This window comes from Nyctereutes procyonoides, unplaced genomic scaffold, assembly GCF_905146905.1.
Source record: "Nyctereutes procyonoides isolate TBG_1078 unplaced genomic scaffold, NYPRO_anot_genome, whole genome shotgun sequence".
NCBI classification, from domain to species: Eukaryota; Metazoa; Chordata; class Mammalia; order Carnivora; family Canidae; genus Nyctereutes; species Nyctereutes procyonoides.
The window spans coordinates 57,660,008-57,680,887 of NW_026575043.1; the positions used below are offsets into that span (position 1 = coordinate 57,660,008).

General features: G+C 53.6%; 1 protein-coding gene across 15 annotated transcripts in view; it reads right to left on the bottom strand.

Moving 5' to 3' along the window:
- The window catches only part of PITPNM2 (phosphatidylinositol transfer protein membrane associated 2), a 139,117-nt gene that overhangs the window by 62,096 nt on the left and 56,141 nt on the right, over nucleotides 1–20,880 (bottom strand). Inside the window, exon 1 of one of the 15 annotated variants that reach the window (XM_055321967.1) lies at nucleotides 14,765–14,782. The exons of the other annotated variants lie outside the window; for them this stretch is intronic. The gene's annotated coding sequence lies outside the window, so the exon portion shown is untranslated. Of the gene's footprint in view, nucleotides 1–14,764; nucleotides 14,783–20,880 lie in introns of those variants that run through there. 15 annotated transcript variants of the gene reach the window in all.

Sequence of the window (20,880 nt, forward strand, 5' to 3'; positions counted from 1 at the left end):
TGCATCCACCCATACATCCACCTATCCACACATGCATCTATGTATCCGTCTTTGTACCCATGTAACTATAACTATCCATCATGCACCCATCCATCATGTATCACATATTCATCCATCCATCTCTCCCCTCCCTCTAGGGGCTGAGGGTAGAGGTGGAACTGGAGCCCAGTCATGGCCTCTCAACCCAGAGCTCTCTACCAATGTGCCACAATTGCCTTTTTAAAGCCGATGGCAGCTCTGAGAAATTTTCTGACCCAACAGGGGTCGGCAAGAATGTCCCTACTGGTGTGGCTCCTGCCAAGGTATAGACAGCCCAGACACCTGCCCTGAAGTCAGCCCCTGACAGCTCTGTAGATATGCAAACTGCAGCCATCACAGGGTCCTTCTGGTTGCCAAGAGCATACTCTACCTGTATCATGGCACTGCAGGGCAGGTATGCCACAGGTGGGGGCTGGGAGGTGTTGGGGGGGCAGGAGGCTGAGCAAAGGCTGTGAGGCAGGACTTCACGGCAGGTGGCAAGGGGTCCTTGGGTTGTCATAGGATGATTGATGGAAGATGTGTGGGAAAGAGCCTGCACACTGGGGGGCACGTATCCGTGGGGGCTTCAGAGCCCACCAAAGCCCAGATACAAAGGAGCCCCTAAGGTTGTGGGGAGGTGGTCCCCAAGAACAGCAGGCAGAGGGGATTTAGGGAAAGTTTCCCCATCTCTCCGAGCACCTAGGGCTTCAGTGAGTACTGCGAAGAAGACCCAAGGGCAGGAGCAGACACAGTGCAAGAAGCTGCCAGCTGCTGGGAACAAGGTGGGGAGGCGGCACAGGTGCTCTTATAAAAGGGACTATCCAAGAAGTGGGGAATTACAGCAGGAGGTGGGAGGTGGGTCCCCAGGGAGGCCCGGCAGCAGCACAGGGGCTCCTGCTTCTCCCCCACCCCTCCTCCTTGCCCAGGGAGGGGCCCAACACACATCTGCCTGCTCCCCCCCACGTGCACCTGGATCCCCGTATGCCTCCTGCCTCCCGGTTTCAACGTGCTTTGGCTGCAAATCCATAAGACACATTGCTGTGTCCCTAGACTCCCTCCAAGAGAGGCAGCGAGACAGAAAGGCAACCCCAGCAGTGGCCGTTCTCACCTCTGTCCTTGGATATGATACTTAAAACTGAGCCTCTGTTTACTCGTTTGTAAAGAGAGGTGGTGATACACTCAGCAAGGGGGACAGACACGAGTGTGGACAGTACCCTATGCCATGCCTGGCAGTAAAGATGTATTGCATCTCCCATGGTCTTATTAGAAATATCTAACTGCTGGGCGCTGCCAGTGGTGCGGGCTGTGGGGCTGGGCATGTGGGGTAGAGGGAGATAGTCCTGTAGGCACGCAAGTGGCATCCTCCGTTCAGCTCCAGGGATTGCAGGGGAGGGACACTGTGGGTGTCTGGGAGCAGAGGCTATTTGCAGAAGGCTAAAAGTAGAGGTCTTACCCCTGGGGCCAGATGTATTTAAAAATTCAAAACTCCCCAAATTTAGACGGGCAATACTGCATCATTCAGCAGCCTCCAATAATCAAATACATTGACATTTCTGCAGGGAAATACGAGAATGGAGAATACATAATGGCTATAAATAGCCTCACTTGGACTATAAATAGCCTCACCTCGGTTCAGGCGGGATTTTGTGCCAAATGAGTTATGAAAAAGCATTTGGTTTTCTGAGCTTGCTGGATTCTGGAATTGAGGCTAAAGAATTATGGCTCTGCATTTTAGTGTTTCTTAATGGGGAAAAACTGCGTGTCAGCCCTGGTTCATCCCACAGCCGATGCAGTCCAGATGATGAGCATCACACAGACCCCACCCCACCAACTCACCTGGGCCCAACCCCAGAGGACATAGTGCAAGATTAGTCACAAACCAAAGACAGCTTTGCACACACACATAAACACACAGAGAAATGTGGGTGCATATAATCACATCAGCAAACAATGATGGGAGCCCTTCTCTGGGGATGGAACCCAGCCCTGTGTAGCCCCAGTGGCCGCAGACGCCTGCTCAGGCTGATCCCTGCCCACGCTGCTGAGCCACACATGTCTCCAGGCTCACATCTGGACCAGAGGAAGAAGGAGCGAGAAGGAGGAACAGGGCTGGGGCTTGGCAGCCACAGGCTTCCCATTCCCTGGATTCTGGAGGGGCAGTGAGAACCCCGGACAGACTGGTGTCTAGTCCTGACACTGCCACATAGGAGCCGGCAAACTCAGTGGGGTGGCCTGACCTTCATACTGAGCTGCGTTTCTTCCCCTGCCAAGTCTAAATAATTGGGCCTCCCTAGGTTTGTGAGGTGCGTGCATGCAGGTTCCTCCAAGGGCCTGGTGCTTGTGAAATGCTTGCTGACTATTCTGTGAAGTTGCTTCAATGTACAATATAAAAAGAGCAGCTTTAACGGGGCAGTTTTTCATTTCTGGAGATGCCCCCACATCCCCAGGATTCTGAGGTAAGGCCCTTGTGAGCTTCTGTCCTTTATCAGGTTTTCCATGTGAACGTAGACAGAACCTTCTGGCTGCTCTGGCTGCCAAGGGGATACCCCAAAGGACTGGGCTCAGGGTCTACAGAGAAAAGCTTAGAGCAGAGACCAGCTTACCCTGGAGGAGGAGGTAAGACATCATAGACACAGGCTTTGAAGCTAGAACAGGGTTCCCATGGCTTCACCTTTCACCTGGTCTTAGCAAGTTACTCAAAATCTCTGACCCTCAGTTATTTATTTATTTTTATTTTTATTTTTAAAGATTGACTGATTGATTGATTTTAGGGTGAAGGGAGGGGCAGAGAGAGAGGGAAAGAATCTCAAGCAGACTCTCTGCTGAGCACGGAGCCTGACTTGGCGCTCAATCTCACAACCTTGAGATCATGACCTGAGCTGAAACCAAGAGCTGGACTGTGCCAGCCAGGCACCCCGGTGACCCTCAGTTCCTATGTTTATAAAACTAGGTCCAGTGCCATGTGCATTCAAAGGGCAGTTGAGGGGGATTAGGTTAAGGGACAGTGGAACATAAGATGTGCAGCACACAACACCCAAGAAATGGTCACCGCTGCCGTGATTGCTATGATATGAGCAATTGGAACGACACGGCTAACGGAGTGCTTCCCTTTGAACTGTATCCTCACATTCATAACAGGGTTAGGATGACTTGCCGAGATCATTATTACCAACCTTCCCACTGCCTATTTGGGTCCCTTGCCGCCACTCTGTCACTCACCCCCATGGTAACACCGGGCAGGTGTAAGGATATGCCTTTCCCACCTCCACCTGCAAGTCTGAAGCCCAGGGAGTACTAGGGAATTGGTCAAGGTCACTATGCAAGTCAGTCACAGGGAGGAGACGAGAGTCCATGATTCTAGGTCCCAGACTATCCCAAATCCATCCCAGCCTTTCAGCACTCTGGAGAGAAGAGCTGCCTAAGGGGGCACAGGTGTGTTAAGGAGCATTCAGTGGCCTGGGTTGGGGGAGGCATGGGACACGGGAGCCCAAGGGGAAGGGGTGACTGGGTGCAGGAAACAGAGTCATCCTCTACTGGCCCAAGACCATCGCACACAGTCTGGCTCTTCTATCTTTGGCGGGGAGCCTGGGGCTATTTTGGGAAGCTCTGCACACAGCCCGCCACTTCCCTGCCAGGCTGACTAGGTCAAAAACAAAACCAACCCAGCAACAGCTCCATGTCAACAGGGTGGGAAGTGAGGAGGCACTGAACAGCCCTGAACTGAACAGCAGGAGCGGGGGAAGTTGGGGGTGGCAGGGGCAAGTACAATCCTCCCACACTGCCCCCCCCCAAAAAAAAGGTGGCAGGAAACAAACAAACAAAGCTAGCTGGAGGCAGCAAGATGCAGTGGGAGAAACTAGTTTTGGAACCAGGCAGACCTAAGTTCAAATTCAAGCTTCGTCTTCAAGAAGTCCTTGAACCACTTCAGGCCTCAGTTTACCCAATCATCTACCTTACAGGGGTGGGTGGGATTAAATGAGATAACATTGAAGCCCTGGGCACATAAAAAGGGTGACCCCTAACCACCTTCTTGACATGTCTTGCCATCCCTCCGGGTGGCTTAAAGCCACCTCTGCTGGGCAGCCCCCTATAGCCTTCATCCTGCCCAAAACAGGTGCTCAGCAAACACTTGTGGACAGAATACACCAGGAAATGGGGCTGGCAGTAGAGACGGCAGGACAGAGGGGGCATTTCCGAGGAGCCCAGTACCTCATGAGTAGCTGACATAAGTCACCATGAGTTCCTTGTCTCTGATCACTGCTCTTCAGACGAGAGACAGGGCTCAGAGGAGATATACCCAAGGTCACCTGCGAGGCAGAACTTCAGGAGGCCAGCAGCCTCCAATGAGGGCTGAGGTCCTCATCATGCTGTGTTCTGGTCTTTTCTTCCAGTGACTGGAAGAAAAAATGTGGGCTGATGGGCAGCAAAGGCAGTGTGGCTCGGAGAGGAAGGTACAGGTTGGAGGGAGGTATTCTGGAATGATCATCTTTCCCTTGGGGCCTGCACTCAGAGATTGAGCTAATTACAGATTAAGAGGCATGTTCCGGAGAGGTGACTCACCCAATCTGACCCCTGGCCTGTACTTTTCTCACTAGACTCTCAGAAAGCCCAAGGGATGGAGTCACAATAACCAAAAGATGGAAGCAACCCCAGCATCCATGGATAGATGAACTGACAAACAAATGTGGTCTATCCACACAATGGCATGTCATTCATCCTCCACAGGGAAGGTAACTCTGGCACCTACTACACCCTGGATGATCCTGGAAGACACAGTGCTGGTGAAATAAGACAGGAAGGACAGGTACTGTATGACTCCACTTGCAGATGCTATGCATCTGGAAGTCAAATTCACAGGGATAGAAAGCAGGATGGGGGAGCCATCCTGCTCCGGTGGGGATGGCTGCACAATGGACCCTTACAAATGGTTAAAGTGGTAACTTCTGTTACAGGTATTTTACCACAATTAAAAAAAAAAGCGAGGGGGATCCCTGGGTGGCTCAGTGGTTTAGCCCAGGGCGTGATTCTGGAGACCCAGGATCGAGTCCCACGTCAGGCTCCCTGCATGGAGCCTGCTTCTCCCTCTGCCTGTGTCTCTGCCTCTTGCTCTGTGTCTCTCATGAATAAATAAGTAAATAAATAAAATCTTTAAAAAAAAAAGTGAAGGTAAAAATAAAATAATAAAAAAGCTCCAGAGCTCGGTACAGAGTCTTCTTTCCAGGTGATAAAAATGTTCTGAAATGAGACATTTGCACAATATCTCAAACATACTAAATGCTACTGAATTGCTCACTTTAAAAGAGTTAATTTTATGCTGTATGAATCTTACCAAATAAAAAATACTTTAAAGCCTCTGGGTGTGAGACAGGCAGCTCCTGTGAACAGGTACCCTGAGAGAGGCTCCTGGGGTGGGGAGGGGGGAAGGCGGGCAGGATGTGGAGCCCTAAGACAGAAAAAGGGGAGGGAAGACCTAGCTGCTGGGCACCTTTGGCACAGGGCTCTGTGGGGGACAGAGGGAGGGGGCTGGGCCTGACAGAGGAGTATCATGATGGCCTGGGTACTGGGGGGTACCCCCACCCCCACCCTGCAAACCCACCAGCCAGCCAGAGGGAGGGCCTGGGGGGTCTGAGACTGGCTCTGCCACACTCCTTGGCTGCCCTCGGGGGAGTCCCTAAGCTTTTGGATGGAACCATCAATCCCTGAGACAAGTACAGGCACAGAGCTCTGGGGGATGGGATGCAACGTCTACCCTGGAGGGCTGCTAGACCACCTCCCAGGACGAGATGCTCATCACCCACAAGGTACTGCCAAGAAGTTCATATGCTGTGCGGTTTGCCTCCTGAGGACTCAACCTAGGGTCTTGTTTGGCTCTTCAGAGCCACAATCTGCTTTTCTTCTCCAGAACACCTTAAAATAGGTGTCCAAATGTCACACCTATTTCCAGGATAGCTCTCCAGGATAGCTGTCCCCTCGGCCACCAGCTCCTCTGCTCTGGGGTCTCTGATTCTATTAACAGAGTAAAATCACCCGAGCTGATGACAGAGCCGGAGGATGCTAAAAGCCCCAGATCTGTTTTCTGGGACCAGCTGCCAGCCTGCTGCTCCCCTGGTCAGTGCAACAGACCTGCCCTTTACCTGGTAACACTCTGCCTGCTGAGTGAAAATTCTTGTCCATGTGGAATCTCAGAATGTGACCTTATATGGAAGCAAGGTCTTTGCAGATGTAATTAGTTAAGGATTTCAGGATAAGATCATCTCAGATTTAGGGTGAGCCCCAAATCCAATGACGGGGGTCTTTGGAGAAGAGAGGAAGAGACAGAGGGGCTGGCCACGTGCTCACAAAGGCAGACACAGTGATGCAGCCACAAGCCAAGGAACACCTGGGGTCACCAAAAGCCGGAAGAAGCAAGGGAGGATACATCCCTAGAGCCTTCAAAGGGACCATGGGCCTGCAGACACCTTGATTTCAGATTTCTGACCTCCAGAACTGTGAGACAATAAAGTTTGGTTGCTCTAAGTGGAGCCTACAGTCAGTCAGGCGTAATGGCAGCCCCAGGAAACTACACTGGGTTTGCGGCACTGGGAAGCAGGACACTGCCCAAGCTGATAACACAGACAGTAGCCAGTGTCCTCATCCTGTTCTGGGCGTCTGCAGAAGAACCAATGGTGTCCTGACAGGGAGGTCACACCAGCACCCGGTCAGAACTGAGCAAGCCTGTGACCAGGTTGTCACCAGGGCTGCTGCCAATTAGCTTAGGGCACTTGAAGAGCCACCGAGAAGCCCTTTTGCATCCACAATGAAGACACTCAGGGCAAGTGGCCACTGGATGTGCAGCCACCTGGCCTCCTCGTCTTCACTGTTTCCCCACACTGGCACCTAGACAGCCTTTTCTAGGCCCCTGGGCCTGGTCAGGCTAATCCAGCTCAGCCACAGCCCTCAGGCACACCAGCCCTAAGCAAGCAGCTGGGATACTCCCTGGGGGTAGGTCCTAACCCAGGGACTGTGGGTTTCCCTGAAGAGAAGTACTCTACTCCCCCCCCCCCACCCTGACCTTTGGCTCAGCATCTCCTACCTGTCTCTATTTTGGGGGAACCTCTCACTGGGGATAGGAAGCTGGACAAGGATTTTCAAACAATTCAGCATCTACAGACCCCAGGGCATGCCACCATCCTAGCTCTGTGGATGCCACCAGAGTTAGGGACAAGGTTAGGACCATCTTAGCTCACAGGACTTTGAGAAGCTGAGCCCAGCATTTCTCAAACTCAGGGTCAGGGATGAGCTGCTTTAGAAACATTTAGTGAGCTTGTTCAAAGTGTAGAAGGCAGGCCCTTCTCCCAGGATCAGAACCAAATCAGAACCTCTGTATGAGAGGGCCAGGGCCCTGCATCTTATACATGTTCCCCAGTGATATCAAGAAGCCTACCAGAGGTGAGACCCCAGGTCAACTTCTCTGTGCAGGTGGAGAGAGCAGACACGGGATGGGGCTTGCTTGAGGATATATGGCAGAGCCAACCTGGCAGGTGTCCCTCTGGGCCAGCAATCAGATGACTGAGCCCCCCATGCTCAAGGAGCCCTATTCCCAGATAAGGCTCCACTGAGACTGGTCAGCTCCCTGGGCACCTGGCACAGACTCTCCTCTTGGCCCTCGTAGACTAGTGTCACCACACGCTGGCCTTCAAGCTCAGACTGTGTTGTGTCATGCTTCCCGGAGCCTGGCCAGAGCAGTTGCTTGATAAAGGCAGGTGCCTGGCAAACATTTGTTTGGTAAATGATGTGGAGTCCACACTCTGCCTCAGAGCAGCTGTCTGACTTTGGGCTATTCCTTCCACCTCACTGCTGCTCTACAGAAAAGATTCTGGTCATATCCACCTTGACCATTTCACAAGGCCACGGTGAGACTCAACCAATAAACCAGATGCCATACGTAAGCATGAGCTCTGCACACCAGCTTTAACTCAGCCATCAAGTTTTCACTGACTAGAGATGAGCTGGAAGCCCAGGGAAGCCAGGCCAGCCAGGCAATGCTACAGGTGGACAGGGCAGCAGGAGAGGGCCCAGTGGGACAGGCCTGTCTCCCACAGTGAGACAAACTGCCCACTGAGCAGTCCACTGCTCTTGGGGCATAAATCCTGCCCTGGTCCCATACCCTGTGGGTCCCATACCTGACTGGGCCCAGGTCCTGAAAGCCATCAGGCCACATTGAGGAGTGCTATCAAGGCCCGGGGGGGGGGGGGGCATCTCTTTCCCAGCTGAGCAAAGATTTGACCTTGGAGCATTTCCAAGGACCATGGGGGCAGTGGCTCTGTGTTCCGCCCCCACCCCCAGCCTGCTGGTATTCCTCCCAAAGCCCTCTCCTCAGAGTCAGGCTTCCTGGGGCAGCCAGGCAGGAGCCCTCCCACTGGCTGCCACTCTCGGGTCCCATGCTGCCCAGCAGAGAGCAGAGCTGCCCATCAGATGGAACATGCTGCTCAGGGCACAGGGCAGCGCCTCTTCCTCCAGCTGTACGCAAGGCTGCCACTCAGAGCCCTGCCTTCTAAATGACCTCACAGGGACCAACCAGTTCTTCAGCCTGGGCTGGGCTAGTTGTGGGGGGACACTCCTATGCACCCATATGTCCCTTCATGTATCAGGTAAACCCAGGTCAACTATGGGGTGAGAGCTGGGGCAGAGAAGGCCAGCGCTGTGCAGAAGAAACATCACCATGTCCCCAGCATGGGACCCCCCACAGCCAGTGGGGAGAGGAAGGTGGACTTCATTCTGCCTCCAGAAGCCACTCAGCCCAGCATGGCTCTGGGTGGCTCAAGAAAGTTCCCCTGGGTCTCCCTTCCAGTCTCCCCACCTGCCAGGAGTGATCTGGAATCCCAGTGTGCTGACTGCTACTTGCGAAGGCTGAGGGCTAGGTGGTGATCCAAGCATCAGTTCTGGCCCCAACAATCTTTGTGGGTCTGGGTGGGGGGGCCCTTGTTGGTGCTGTGGCCACGAGCAGCTCCAACTGGGGCACACCCCTGTGCCTTGGTTTCCCCGTTCAGCAACCCTGCTGTGTCATGGGAGCTCAGGTGGCTGGCAGAGCCCAGGCTTCATCTTCCAGGCCACGGGCAGCTTCGTGACCACGCCTCCTGACAGAAGGTCCCCCTGGCTGCAACGCTGCACTGGCCTTCCAAACATTTGAGAGGATGAAAAGCAGCAGCTGGCCTGGCCCTGATCATAAGAGGACAGTCTTTGATACAGAGTAGCTATTTGAAACCAATCCATTTTTAAGTCCTGTGCTGGAGGAGAGCCCTGAAAAGCAGTCACCCCGTCACCGTACTCCTGCAGGCCAGGCAAGCACAGTCTCACGTTCTTGCCCCACAGCCCTGTTCTGCACAGAGGGAATCTAAGGTTCCTGGGATTAGCAATTTCTGTAGGTCACAGAAGATGAACTCAAACTCCAGCCCATGGCTAACAAGCCTTACTCTTCTGGCCATCCCAGGTCAGCCCCTACCTCCCAGTCTCCCCATCCCAGGAGCCTGGAGTCATGGGGGAGGCCTTCAGCCATGCAGCTAAGCATGCAAAGCCAGCAGGCAAATGCAACCAGGTGGCAAGAGTGTTTTAAAAATTAACCATCCCTGGGTTCCCTGTCTGTGCAGCCTGCCACAGCCGTGACAAAGCCTGATCACAGACACAGGCTGTGATAATGGTGTGCCCATGCCTAGAAAGCTGTGAAGTGCTTCACAAGGGCACAAAGTGACAGGCCAAGAGGGGATGCCGGCTTGGAACACAGTGCTCGGGCTCACACCATTCCTTTGTCCTTCCCAGTCTCCAGAGGGCACGTGCTGTGAACCCTGTTGTATAAACCAGGAAACTGAGGTTCAGAGGGGCCAAGGGGATTCTCTAAGGTCTCACCGCCAGGCTGATGGCAGAGTGGGGGTCAGGACAGAGTCTTTCTGACTTGCTTTCACTCTCTGCTCTCCTCCAGCGCCAGGTATACAGCTCAGAGTGGGAGACAAGCTTGAGGTGGTCTGATACCCCAGCACTCCTCTGGGGAGCCACCTCCTGTTCTCCCTATTGCACCTCTGAAGAGAGGTGATGGGGACTCGGTAAAGAAAGTTTCTCTCGCTATGGCACAAGGAGGGGAAAATCGAGGCACACACTGGGCAGCTGCTGCCAGGCTGGACTGAACAGAGCACATCAGGTGCCTGGCTCATTCACTCCCACCAAGCTGGGCTTTGTCGGGGAGATGATGGAGGCATGGAGAGGTAGCAAGGAGCAGGGGCAGGACTGGAGGTCTACCAGTCTCTCCCCACAACTGCCTCAAGGATCAGAGGATGGCCATTTACTGCAAGGGGCTCTCAGGAGCCCAAGCGGCTCAGAGAGCCACAGGGCTGACATAATGGGCACATTTGCAACCACAGGTTAAACCAGCATCCCGTCAAGAAACCATCAAGAGTTATAAACAATTTCTCTGGGCCTGGGGCAGGCAGCAGGCTGTATCCTATGGAAGAAGAGACTAGAATCACCAGGCAGGGCCTCTGGGGAAGGCATCCCAGCCTGGTGCCCCATCACAGAGCCCAGGGAGGGAGCCAGGGAGGAGCCTGACTTCAGAGGCCCTCCTGCCCAGGACCACTGCCATGGCCTAGAAGTTTCACCCCGATGGTTCTCTCTCCTCCCAGCCATCGGGCTTATCCATCTGGCTTCTTGTGGGTCCCTGAGGTACAAACCCTCCTCTGTTATGTCACTATTTCATCTACCTTTGGGGAAAAACCCTCAAATTGCCTAAATCTTTTTTTTTTCCACATAACTGTTAACTTACAGAAAAGTTGCACATATAACGCGAGAACTTTCATATACCCTCACCCCAGCACCACTGTTTAAATCATTTGCTTTACCATTTGAACGCTATCTGCACATCTATATGCATACACTCTATCGCTATAACTGACACTCACAGTCTGTTCTGAACCGTCAAGTCCAAGGGCATAATCACAACCCCACCCCTGTCCCCCATGCCCATTCATGGGGGTCACCGCCAGGCACCCTCACACCCACCTCTTGCATGCTGAGGTGTGTGAAGGAGGAGGAAACTGAGGCTCGGTCTCCTGATATGCAGGGCTTCTCCTACTACATCGAGCCACCCACAGCTAAGTTCTCAGCATAAAACAGACAGACCCTGCTCTGCAGACTGTGTTACCGATGATGATGTGATGATGCCAGAAACATTATTAAAAGAAAGCAAAATAAAGAGCGGGTCTGGACTAAGTGATGGAGGCTCTCTACGGTGCATTGTTGACTCTCGAGTTCCAAGCAGGAGTGTGCGTGGTGGGGGCTGGATGGCCGGCAGTGAGGGGCTCCCCACTCAGGCCCTGGGCTGCCGCCCCCTTCAAGGTCTGCTCTCTGCTTCTTTCTTTTTCCTTTCCTCTCCTCAGACAACTGGGATGGATGGACTACCCTTCATCCAAAAGTTTGGTGGCATAGGACCCAATGAATGAATGAATGAATGAGTCTGAGTTCATACTCCGACTTCCCTGGGTGGGTTACTCAACCCCTCTGAGACTCAGTTTGCTTGTATGTAAAATGGAACCACACCACTTTGAAAGTGGCTGAAGATTTAACTTAGATGAGATTTGTGGAGGTGCCGGCAAGGGTGGGGGGACAGAGTTTGCTGAGACTGTGTTCTGAGAAATGAACCAGAAATGGGGAGAACATGGGAAGCAAAGCCAAGGAAGCCTACATATGAACACTACAGAGAGCGGATACATGTGCACACACAAGGCCTTGCTCAGTACATCTTCAGCTTAGCAGTATCTCTTGACAACTCCCCTTCCTTTTGGCTTAAGACGCTCAGAGGCCCAGGATGGAAAGCTGGCAGCCAGGGGCTTTCCCTGGAAACACAAATGTGCCAATCTCTGTGATACATCTGACAATGCAGCCCAGGGGCGAATGGGAAGGAGGAACAGTGAGAGAGGGAGGCATCTCCATCCAGAAGTGGGCAGGAATGGCCTGTCTCACTCATGTAAGTCACAGAGCTACAAAATAATGCATAAAAGGGACAGCTGTACAATCTTATCCATATCAGGGCCATTTGTAGGAGATCACACTATCACAAGCAGAATGTCAACTGGTACATGCAGCCCCGACGGTAGAGGGAGAAAATGTATCTGTGTGTGTGAGTGTGCACACATGTGACTGTATATGTGTGTGTGCATGAGGGTGTGAGTGTGAATGTGTGTGACTGTGTATATGGGGGTGTGTGCATATGTGTGGCTACACATACCTGTGCATGTGGTGGTGATTGTGCACGTGTGTGATTGCCTGTGTGCAGACAGTATGTATGTGTGTATGAGTGTACATGTGTAACTGCATGCATGCATGTGTGTGTGTGTTAGGGAACATCACAAGGCAGATTGGGATTGTTAATATTCATGAGCTTTTCTCCTGCTCACTTTCTTAAACCATTTGTGTCATGCATATCAACAGCCACCGCCAATAGATTTTCTCCAAGCTGGGCACAGAACTGGGCTGGGGCATCAGCTCAACTTCTCAGGTGGACGTGGTCCTGAGTCCTAGAATCCCTGACGCTGAGCCAGTGCTGCCATCCTGCCTGGCACAGCCTAGATGGTGGATGCCAGCACTCGGAGGAAAATAAAACAAGTTTTCCTCTCAGAGCCTCGGGAGATCTGTCTGAACCACCAGGCTTCCCACGGAACCCTTCCCTGAATCCCAGGGCTCCTGTGGAATTAAAGAAGAGAGAGTCACTCACCGCCTGAAAGCCGGCCAATGGTTGATTATTCCACTTTTCCTGGAATGAGCTTTCCACGCTTTCTCTGGCTGGAGCATCGGCAGCCAGGGCTCCCACCTCTCCGACCTGCTCTCACACCCTCTACAGCTCTTTACAAAGCTTTCAAGTAAGTCACCGCTACGTGAAATTACACTAAGAAAGGAGGCTGGCTCATTGTGCTGGGGGACCCGAAGGAGGAGGCTGGCACAGAGCGCTCAGGATTCACTTTGGATGAAAGCAGGTGGGTTGGTGGAGCAGACCTTCCCTCCTCCAACGCCAGCCCTGCCCTTGCCAACCAGACACACATGTGTATCACTGAAGCAACCCCCCCACCCTGAATGCACAGGAGAGACCCCAGGGCAGGGTCACCTCCACTGCAGCACATGGTGGGGGGCAGCTTCCCATGGAGGCTGAGAGCAGAGACAAGAGGGATTGCCACCACTCATGGGGCAGACCTCTTTCATGTCGCATCAGATACTCGATTCGCCAGCAAACCAAAAGCAAACCAAACAAAACCAGCACACTGCCTCCCCACCCATCACACAACTCACAAACTTATCAGAATTTACAGCGAACTGACAAGAGTCCAGACTCGGGTAATGTCATTAAGAAGCCTGCACAGCACCCAGATGCCAGGAGGGTCTCGGTGACAGACTCCAGGCTCAAAGTGAAGGGAAAGCAAGACAGCACAGATGTCTGCAGACACAAAAGCATTCTTCTTACCCAGCCCAACAGGAACCAACCTGATTATCAAAGGGAAGCACCCAGAATTCGGGAGTCTGGGGCAGCCTGGGAGAAACGGGGCTTTGGGGGATGTGCCAACATGGTTGGAAGAGACCTGACCACAGAACCAGACGGGGAGCCCTGTGTCGGGCCACCTTTGAGGCTGATTTGTTATTAAAGCAATCTGTCAGGGAAGACACTGAAACAGAATACATAATCCGCCAGACGCCCGGGAACCTGACTTACGACACATACCTGCCGGTGTAGACTCCCGTGTGAGGCGCCACCTTCAGGGTCTCGAGCTTTTTCCTCATACCTGCACCAAACTCTGAAGCTTCCCCGTGAGTCAGGCAGGCCACTTGGTGCTGGCTTTCTATTTAAAGATAACACAGGGCTTCGCAGACACCATTCAGCCCGCGGCTTCTAAGGACTGGGTGCTAAATCCATTCCCTTTGGGCCTCACTTTCCATCGACATAGATGTTCTAGTTGACAATGGGGGGTTCATCCCTCCACGGTGGCCAGGAGACAGAGGTAACAGGGACGGAGCTGCCTGCCCCCCACCCTGGGCTCAGATCTGAAGAATGCCCCAGGGAACCTCAGCAAGTCCCTCCAGGAAAGCCATCCAGAAGCCATCCTGAGCACTGAGGCTGGAAGTGGGGAGGACAAGACAGAATGTTGACCCACTGGGCAGCGGTCTTAAAATCCCGTCTGAAACAAACTCTGCCGAGGGACTGTCCCAAACAGATGGCGGCGCTGCCCGGGACGGCTGTGCTGCCAGGAGCCAGCCAGCAGATGCTCCTCGCTACACCATCCTCTCGGAGATTCTTGGTTACGGGGACAAAACATTCCCCCACTGAACTCCATTTTCAGGTGAGAGTGAACTGGGCAGAGACAGGTAGTCGGCCAGGGCCCCTGGGGAGCCCTGCCCCATCTGGGGTGCGTGTGCGTGCCCCAACACGTCCCCTCCCCCGGTCAGACCAGGTCCAGGACAGCACACTGTCAGTGTGATGTCGCGGTTACATGGGAAAAGAAGCAGCAGGACCGAGCACCGGGAGGCAGGCAGGAGCCAGGCAGGAGCCGCCTGGGAGACCCTACACCCCAAGTCTGCCGAGCCCCCTCCCCGAGGCAAGCAGGCCGTGCCTCTCCCTCCCTCCCCGGCTCCCTCCACCCCAGCTACTCGGAGAAAACAAGCAGCCCACGTGATCACACGGAGCCTTCCCCGCTAATAAACCCGTCCTGAGGCTGTGACAGCTTTCGCAGGAAATTACCTTTCAGGAAGAAAACGTAAGGAAGGGGAGGATTGGGGACAGAGTGTGCGAGCTGAAGGCCGGGGCTCGTCCCGCAGCCCCCCGTGTCTGTGGAGGTCTGCCCAGCTCCCCATGCCGCGGCCTCAGGGAGCCGCCCCTGGCTCGCAGCCCCGCCGGCCGCCCATGCCTGGTGACCGGGGGGCGCCCTAGGCGCGGACGTGCCCGGGCGGGCGGATGCACGGACGGACGGACGGACGGATGGACGGACGGACAGCCGGGCGGGCAGGCAGGAGCCAGGGCTGGCAGGGACGCGGAGGAAGGGAGGCCAGGAGGAAGAGGTGGGGAGAGGAGAGGGAGGGAGGGAAGAGGGAGAATTGGTTCTCTCTCCTCCACTGGGACCACTGAGCTAAGTTGCCATGGAGAAGGGGGAGCCGCTGGCAGAGCCTGAGGCGGGCGGAGGAGCCATATGCCGGAGGGAAGGCGTCAGCGGAGAGCCAATCCCCACCTTCTCCAGGCGCAGCCGCCCCCAGCCCGAGCCTCGCGGCCGCAGCGGCCCCGCCGGGCCAGGAGCTACTCTGCAGGGCGGGAGAAGGGCCTGGGGCTCCTGCTCGGTCAGCCCAGGCCAGAGCCTACCCTCCTCGCAGGTCGCGCTGCTGCCTGCCACGCCACAGGGCACTAGAGCCCCTCCGTCAGCTTGAGCAAGGCCCGGAGCCCTGGCGTCCAGGGAGGCACGGCGGACCCGCCTCCCCATCTCCAAAAATCAGAATGGCCCGACCCTGGGTCACAGGCCTCAGGGGTGTCAGCCGTATTTCCCACTCTCAGGAACAAGTGTGTCCCCTGCAGACGGCCCCTTTGCCCAGAGCCAAGTAGGCAGAGGGACAAGGCCAGGGTGGGGCCGGGGTGGGGGTGCACGGAAAAGGAACTCTCCAGAACACCTGCTCCTGCCTGCCTGCTGTGGCTCTGCTGCTTCCATATAAAACCCAACTCCAGGACTAGTCTTTGCCACTGACTTGTTCATGCTCTGAGCAGCAGAAATGGGGTTGGGGAGAGAGCTAGGAGGCCTGGCTTGGGGTCTCCTTGTGGAGATCACGTGGCAGGACAAGTCCAGCTGTGTCTCTGGGCCTCTGTTCCTCATGATGAAGCAGGATGATCCCACCACCCCCCTCTCCCAACCTGCACTCCCAGGCACTGGGACACCCCAACGGCCAGGGACAGTGAAAGGGTGTGGGCACTGGGAAACACTACCACTTTGGGGAGCCCCATCCCCACAGTGGGCACACCACCTAACACCCCTCCTCTACTTGCTCCCTGGGATCAACTGGGATGAAGGCTCTCCAAAACCTGAAGCCAGCACAGAAGCCTTGGCTTCACTGCTCTAACACAGATGGACCAAAGGGTGGCCCGCATGGGAGTCCAGCCTGACGGCCACAGCCTTTACATTCTCCCTTCAGTCTTTTTATTTATTTTTAAAATTTTTATGTACATAGGTAAGTAAATAAGCAAGCTCTAGGCTCAACGCAGGGCCTGAACTCATGATCCTGAGCCAGTCAGGCGCCCCTCCCTTCCCAGTCTTGTTCTCACTTTTCCCCCCAACCCTTTATTATGAAGATGTTCAAACATATGGCAAAGTTGAAAACATTTTATAAAGAACATCTATGCACCCGCCAGCCAGATCCTGCCATTCTGTCTCACTTTTTTAGTTTGGCAAAACACATATAACCTAAAATTGACCATTTTAACCATTTTAAAGTATATGATTCAGGGGCATGTGGTACATTCGCGATGCTGTGCAATCACCTTCTTTAGTTACAGAACATTCTCATACCCCCAAACTGGAGAGCCACTTGCTCTCCCTTCCCCGCCTGCCCAGCCCCTGGCAACCATCCGTCTACTCCGTCTCTACATATTTACCTATTCTGGACATCTCATATAAATGGAATCATATGTGGCCTTTTGTGCCTGGCTTCTCTCACAGAGCCTCATGCTTGCAAGGCTCATTCAGGTAGTAGCAGGTGGCTGATATGTAGGTTATTTCCACCTTTTGGCTACTGCTCTCTCATTTTTATTTTTATTTTTTAAAAGATTTTATTTATTTATTCATGAGAGACACACACACACACACACACAGAGAGAGAGAGAGAGAGAGAGAGAGAGAGAGAGAGAGAGAGAGAGAAAGGCAGAGGGAGAAGCAGGCTTCCGAGGGGAGCCCAATGTGGGACTTGATCCCAGGATCACGTCCTGAGCCAAAGGTAGATGGTCAACTACTGAGCCACTCAGGCGGCCCTGCTGTCTCATTTTTAAAAAGAGTTTCTTGGGGGCACCTGAGTGGCTCAGTTGATTGGGTGTCTGCCTTCAGCTCAGGTCATGATCTCAGGCTCTCTGCTCAGGAGGGGGCCTGTTTCTCCCTCTCCCTCTGCCTGCCTCTCCCTCTGTTTGTGTTCTCTCTCTCTCTCTCTCTCTCTCTCTCTCTCTCTCTCTCACACACACACACACACAAATAAATAAATAAAATCTTTAAAAAATAATTGAAAAAAAAAGTTTCTCCATGACATCTCCTAAAGCCCCTTGGTCTCAAGCGTACAGGCTAAGGAGGCTCCAAACTGCATATTAATCCCTGATTTCCCGTTTTGTCAAAGATTACTCCCCACTGAGTAACAGAGCACAGGAGGCAGGGGTCCCAGAGCCTGTATGAGGCCAGCAGGTGAGCCTTGGCCTCCTCTGTCCTGAGAAGCAGCATACTGGGCATCAGGATACATGAGCACACCAACCCCACATCTGTCTTTTGAGACCTGACAGACCTGGGTTCAAGTACTCTCTGGTGCCCACCAGCTATATGACCACAAGCTGTTCCCTACACTGGGCCTCAGCTTTTTCATCCATAAAATGGAGGCAACAGTCTCCATTGTGGGGGTTGTGCTATAGAAACAGGACAGGCACTGCCCCATGGAACTTTCCTCCATGATGGACATGTTCTACGTCTTTACTATCTCATATGGCTGCCACCAGCCCCACATGGCTACTGAGCACCTGAAGTGGGGCTCCTGCGACTGGGAAACAAAAATTTTAATTTCATCTCACTTTAATTTAAAATTAAAATTGAGTAGTCACATGGAGCTAGTGGTGATTGTCCTGGAGAGCCCCAAGGACTGATTGAGATGGGATGGTGGGACACCTGCCCAGACGAAGCACCTAGCTCCAGAGTCTTCCTCCTTCATTCCTTCTTCCCCCTACTTACCCCACGCCGCCGTATGGGTGGTAGAGAGGCTTCTGTCTGCAGCCTGGCCCCCCAAGGCTCCCTCTAAAAGGACAGAGGGCAGGTGGTCGGGCTCTCAGGGAACAAAACAGGCACCAGCTGGGGAGTAGGCTCAGTGGACTCCATAATGACGTGGATCCTTGAACCACTGACCTCTCCTCCTGCCCCTACTGGCCCCAGACCTCTATTCTAGAACCCCATCTCCTGCCGTTTCCCCCAGCAACTCCTGAGGTCATCCCTGGAATGTCTGGGCCAGCGCTATAGGATTGGAACAGACCATCCCCCCATTCCTAAAGTAACAGCAGGGACCCCTGCAGGAATATGCAGAAGGTCCTCGTCCCAGGCTGGGCTGGGGCTGGGCACCCAGGGAGACTTTCCCATATGTGCATGGAAGCTCTGGAAGGCACAGAGGCTGGACAAGAATCCCGACCAGGATCCCATCCGACCTTCTCATTTTGCAGAAGCAGAAACCCAGACTCAGCTAGAGGAGCACAGGCAAGGCAGGAAGAGTTGAGGGGCTCAAGCTGAGCCCCCAGATCTGCCCAGTCGGCATGGACCTCCTCAGAGGACTCCGGAGCAGCCCTGGTAGGAGGGTCCCCACACTAGGGCAGGTCAAGGGCCCAGGGATGGAAGGAGCTATGCAGCTTCAAAGCCTGAACAGCAGCAACTGAAAGCTAGCCAGGCCATACCACTCCTGTCCCTGACCTGCCCCAACCTGCCCACACTGAGGGGGGCAGAAGTGACATCTGCGGACCAACAGGGAACATCCCAGGAAAATTTGCCACAAAGAACCACAGCTCCTAGTGTGAGCTCACAAACAGGTGTGGTCACCTGGAGCTGGGAAATGCTACTGAGGACAGGGACCCCTAGCCTGTCTCCATTCCTTGCCCCAGCAATGCCTTCTCTTAGCTTCCCAAGAGTCCTCTGCCTCCCCTAACAGAATGGCCAAACCTATGCCCTCCAAACCTATGCCCCAAGTGGCCTGGTCTCATCCACTCAGGTGCCACACTGACTGCCTCCCACACCAGTACCTCCCACATCAGCACTTCCCATGTCAGTACCTCCAGCATCAGTACCAGCCTTCCCTCTGCCTCCCCTCTTGCAGGGTTTTGCTCTGGGCCCCTTTTCACTAAGGCTGTCCTTGACCTTAACCCCACTCCTGCACTCCCCTGACCCTTCTCACTTACATCACAGCTTCCATCCTTTTTTTTTTTTAAGATTTTTATTTATTTATCCACGAGAGACACACACACACACACACACAGAGAAGCAGAAACAAACAGGCAGAGGGAGAAGCAGGCTCCATGCAGGGAGCCCAATATGGGACTCGATCCCAGAACCCCAGGATCACACCCTGAGCTGAAGGCAAACGCTCAACCACTGAGCCACCCAAGAGTCCCACAGTTTCCATCCTTATTAAAGACACCATCTATTTCCTTTCCCTTTTTCTTTTTCTTTCTTTCTTTCTTTTCTTCTTCTTCTTTTTGTTTTTTTAAATTGTGGTAACATACATAACATCAAATTTACCATCTTAACCATTTTTAAGTGTCCAGTTTCATGGCATTAAGCATACTTATACTCTTATGCGGCCTCCACCGCCGTCCACTTCCAGAACTCTTTCATCTTACAAAGACTGAGGCTCTGTCCCCTTTTACCACGAACCCCTCACTCTCCCTCTCCAGCCCCAGGCACCCACCCCTCTACTTTCTGCCCCCACAAATCTGACTCCTCTGGGTATCGTATATAAATGTAATTATATGGTATTTGTCCTTTTGTGTCTGGCTTATGGTGCAGTACATTATTTTAAAAAAAGGGGGGGGGGGAGGGATCCCTGGGTGGCGCAGCAGTTTGGCACCTGCCTTTGGCCCAGGGCGTGATCCTGGAGACCCGGGATGGAATCCCACATCGGGCTCCCTATATGGAGCCTGCTTCTCCCTCTGCCTGTGTCTCTGCCTCTCTCTCTCTCTCTCTCTCTCTCTCTCTCTGTGACTATCATGAATAAATAAATAAAATCTTTAAAAAAAAAAAAAAACCTCTCTCCCACTGCAATGAGGCTCTGTAAGGGCAGGAATTTGGGTTGGTTGTATTCTGTACTCCCAGGGCCTATAAGAGCACCTGGCACCAAGTAGGTACTGAATGAAACTTCTGAATGAATGAATGAATGAATGAATGAATGAAGACTCTGTAGAGGTTAGTCATCTATAGGTCTGGGCCTGCTCCTCCCATGACTGTGGCCCAACTCCCAGGGATGGTGGCCCCTCCCCACACTGCTCCCCTGCAGTCTCATGACTACCATTCTTGGGGGTGGGTACCGTGGGACTACCCCACTTAATGGGCTTTCTCCCCAGACTTGGCACTAGGTCTATGGGAGGATCGTTAAAGGGACAGGCTGAGTGCCCCACCATGGATGAGACAATTTGCTTTGAAGCTCACAACAGCTGGTGCAGTGCATGGGAGTGGGGAGAGACAGAGGTGAGCAAAGGCCTGGAGCATCCAGTTCCTCCAGTGGACCAGGGAGGCTGCCCCCCAGCAGGGCAGCTGTTTCTGGCAGGGATCCGGGAGACCTGGGATCCATCTGGGGCTCACAACCTTGGTGGTCCTTTGCCTTTCATCTTCTCCACATCTTGCCTATTTATAGCCTCCTACTTTCTGAGATCTCATTTACCCAAGTTCTGGGCCAGACAAGCTTGGAAAATGGAAGTAAGGCAGACCACTCCATACATGCAGCAAGCCTGAAGGGGTGACAGGCAGTGCGGGGTGGGAGGGTGTTCACCTCTTGCCAGACTCAGGCTGCCCCAAGGCAGGAGGTGTCTGGGAAAGGGCAGCAGCCAAGAGCCCATGGCTCAGCCTCAGCGCCCGCCAGACCTCAAGCAGGTCTAGCCAG